This window comes from Micromesistius poutassou, assembly GCF_964030765.1.
Source record: "Micromesistius poutassou genome assembly, contig: SCAFFOLD_7051, whole genome shotgun sequence".
In the NCBI taxonomy this organism is placed as follows: domain Eukaryota; kingdom Metazoa; phylum Chordata; class Actinopteri; order Gadiformes; family Gadidae; genus Micromesistius; species Micromesistius poutassou.
The window spans coordinates 219-3755 of record NW_028180546.1 but is presented as its reverse complement, the minus strand read 5'-3'; the positions used below and the strand labels follow the sequence as shown (position 1 = coordinate 3755).

At 54.9% G+C, this 3537-nt stretch overlaps 1 long non-coding RNA gene across 1 annotated transcript; it reads left to right on the top strand.

Moving 5' to 3' along the window:
* The first annotated feature begins 839 nt into the window (after positions 1-839).
* Positions 840-2422, top strand: LOC311370704. The gene is made up of 3 exons (XR_014640878.1): positions 840-874; positions 987-1739; positions 1794-2422. It is a non-coding gene; the product is annotated as an uncharacterized lncRNA (long non-coding RNA).
* The last annotated feature ends 1115 nt before the right edge of the window (positions 2423-3537 follow it).

Here is a 3537-nt window from a genome sequence, read left to right as displayed (position 1 = left end):
TGAGGCTCTGTTTGGGTTTTTTATTCTTTCGTTCGTCATTCTTTGCCAAATTGTAAAAGTAGGTAGACGGCTAAAAAAAAAACAAAGAACGCGGGCGACAAAAAAGGAACGGGCGGGTTTGTCCCCGGGTGACCTCTGACCCCGGACTCCAAACCAAACCTGAAGGAGGGGGGGGACGTGGAGAGCGATTGGAGCTGTGACCCGGCACGGACCTCTGTGATTGGCTCTTCACGCACCGCTGCCGCGCCTGTCCTCCACTGTGATTGGACAACGTGGGCGGGCCGGAACGCAGCCCTCCGGGAACGTGAGAGCCACGTTGAGTTTGCAGCCCCGCCCCGCCCCCCGGCCCCGCCCCCAGCCCCGCCCCGCCCCCCGGCCCCGCCCCCAGCCCCGCCCCGCCCCGGAGGACGGAGGAGGTTCTCCTCGCTCTCCTCCTCACCTCACCTCACCTCGCCGTGTAGCTCCACACTCAGAGAGGAGCTCCTCTCTCTCCCCCTGCAGGGCGGCGGCGGCGGCGGCGGCGGCCTCCTCTGCCGCCGCTCAGCAGCGTGTCTTTCTCCCCGCTCGGCCCTCCCTTAGAAAGTTCCAGGAACCGCAAACACAACGCAGGGACTTTATGCAAACGACACGCGCGACTCGTGCCGCTGCCGCCGTCGCCGCCGCCGGGCGGAGTGGGAGGTGGGAGGGGCCAGTGTGAAGTGGGAGGGGCCAGTGTGAGGGGTGTCTGGAGGTGGGAGGGGCCAGTGTGAGGTGGGAGGGGGCAGTGTGAAGTGGGAGGGGCCAGTGTGAAGTGGGAGGGGCCAGTGTGAAGGGTGTCTGGAGGTGGGAGGGGCCAGTGTGAGGTGGGAGGGGGCAGTGTGAGGTGCGTCTGGAGGTGGGAGGGGCCAGTGTGAGATGGGAGGGGCCAGTGGGAGGTGGGAGGGGCCAGTGTGAAGGGAGTCTGGTGGTGGGAGGGGCCAGTGGGAGGTGGTAGGGGCCAGTGGGAGGTGGGAGGGGCCAGTGTGAGGTGGGAGGGGGCAGTGTGAGGTGCGTCTGGAGGTGACCTTCAGGCCCAGGCCAGGTGCTCCTTGATTAGATAACGAGCGTTCACCAGACGGAGCGGCGCGGTCGACGTCAGACCGAGCGCTGCATGGCGTCACCCAAAACTGTCCGGCTACGTTTTCAACTCTGTTACTTTTTACACGTCGTTTTTTTTATACTTTATGAATGTTTTTGAATTAAAAAAAAAAACGCAACATAAATCACCCAAATAAAATAAAATCAAGGATTTGGAAATGGAAAAAAAACGAAGAGCACTTTGTGACGTGACGTCAGTTCGATACACGCGTAACGACCCCAGGTCTCCGCGTGCTAGGCTAGGCTAGGCTAGGCTAGGCTAGGTGCATATAGCAGTGTCCGGCTGACTGTTAAGCCCTCTGCACCCAGTGTTGTGAACCGGGGGCCCCATTGGTTGTGGCGCTGCGTGTGATAAGATGGGGCGCCACCTGCCTTCAGCGTCGTATCTTCACGTCAGACTCGACCTCCCGGTCGCTGCAAAGACCGCTCCTCCCCCCCCCCCCGTGCTGGAAGGCAGTCCCGGTTACCGTGGAGACCACGTGAGGCCGGCTGTTGATGGGATTCACGTGTGGCGTTGTTAAGAAAGGCTGTGATCGATAAACTGGTAAACCAGCAACCCCCCCAGACCTCTAGGTGCTGTGGTGTAGGTGCTTGAGGCTCAGTGCTTGAGGCTGGGTCTATAGGTGCTTGAGGCTCAGTGCTTGAGGCTGGGTCTAGGTGCTTGAGGATGGGTCTAGGTGCTTGAGGATGGGTCTAGGGGCTTCAGGCTGGGTCTAGGTGCTTGAGGCTCAGTGCTTGAGGCTGGGTCTAGGTGCTTTGGTCTAGGTGCTTGAGGCTGGGTCTAGGTGCTTGAGGCTGGGTCTAGGTGCTTGAGGCTGGGTCTAGGTGCTTGAGGCTGGGTCTAGGTGCTTGAGGCTGGGTCTAGGTGCTTGAGGCTGGGTCTAGGTGCTTTGGTCTAGGTGCTGTGGTCTAGGTGCTTGAGGCTCAGTGCTTGAGGCTGGTTCTGCTTGAGCCTAGTCCACACAGCCAGCAGTGTCCTTTGATGTGAGGGGTGAGAGAGAGAGAGAGAGAGAGAGAGAGAGTAAGATGGGTGGGGGAGAGATGGATGGAGAGACAGGTCAAGAAGGTGAATTTTTCCGAGCATTTATTTCTCTCTGTTGACTCATCATTTCCAGAAAAAGGTATTGTTTTGTGGAGAGAGTTTAAACTTTGTGGATCACTTCCCCTGAAACCAAACCCCTGAAATCCCTCCTCCTCCTCCTCCTCCTCCTCCTCCTCCTCCTCCTCCTCCTCCTCTCTGATGGGATCGGACTCTTTTCTTTGTGTTCTGTTCTGAGGTCTTGTTTTGTCTGTCTGTCCTGTCTGAGTAAAAGTTGTAATACTGTAAACCTGCGTCGTCTTTCTGCTGTTTTCATTGGCTGGTTCGCACTGCACCACCACCACCACCGCCGCCGCCGTCCAATCCGATCGCACTCTTTAATATCAAGACCGAGACCTTCAGATTTCAAGATTCATATTCACACATTTTTAACTAAGCTATGGCAATATTTAAGATATGATGCAACTCTACTGTGTGTTATATATAGATATAGATATATATAGATAGATATTGATATAGATATATGATAGAGACAGATAGATACAGAAATACATGATGAATATATTTGTACTGTATAAGTACAAATAATACAGTTTGTGTAAAGTACAGATTATATAAATGTTAATTAAGATAAGGATTCGGTTATGTCATGCTACCTCATCTGTATTAATCCCGACTGCGTAATGAATGTATTTCAACGGGAGACACCAACGGGGACATCCTTTGAGCCAGGGTGCTCCGCCTCTCTCCCCCTGGTGGCAGAAGCGGGGCGCGGTATGTCCGTTAGTCCGGCAGGACCCCCGGGCACGAAGTGACCGCCCGGGGCGCACGTCCGCCGGCCGCCACTAGAGGGCGCCCGGTGCGCTGTCCTCCACAGCAGCGACCCAACCGCCGGCTCCTGCCCGCCCGGCAGACCTCTGTCCCCGGGGTGGAGAGGTGTGGTGTGGGGGTGGAGGGGTGGGGTGTGTGTGTGTGGTCAAATAATTGATATTAGGCCTACTAATGGAGCTGGATATAAACTTGAGTCACAAGCGTAAGTGTTGGTTTAGTTGGAGAAAAGACAAACGTTTCCTTTTTTTAGGCCACTAGGCGTGTTCTTGGCGATGTGAGCTCAGAGTTGCCACATTCCCTCGTTTTATAAATATTGTACGACAAAAAAAGCGGATAATTGCCAGTTGAGTGTAGCAGTAAACCAAACACACTGGGCCCACGTTTACGTGGGTATTTTGATCCCATATAAGTTCTACCGTGGAATTAAAAGCCTAAACGCTTTTATGCTATCGTACAATTTAGACCAATGTAACAGCATAAATGTACTTTAATACCTTAAAATACCAGAGCAGCAGTCCGTCTCGGTGCCCAGTGGGCGCTCCGAGGGTGCC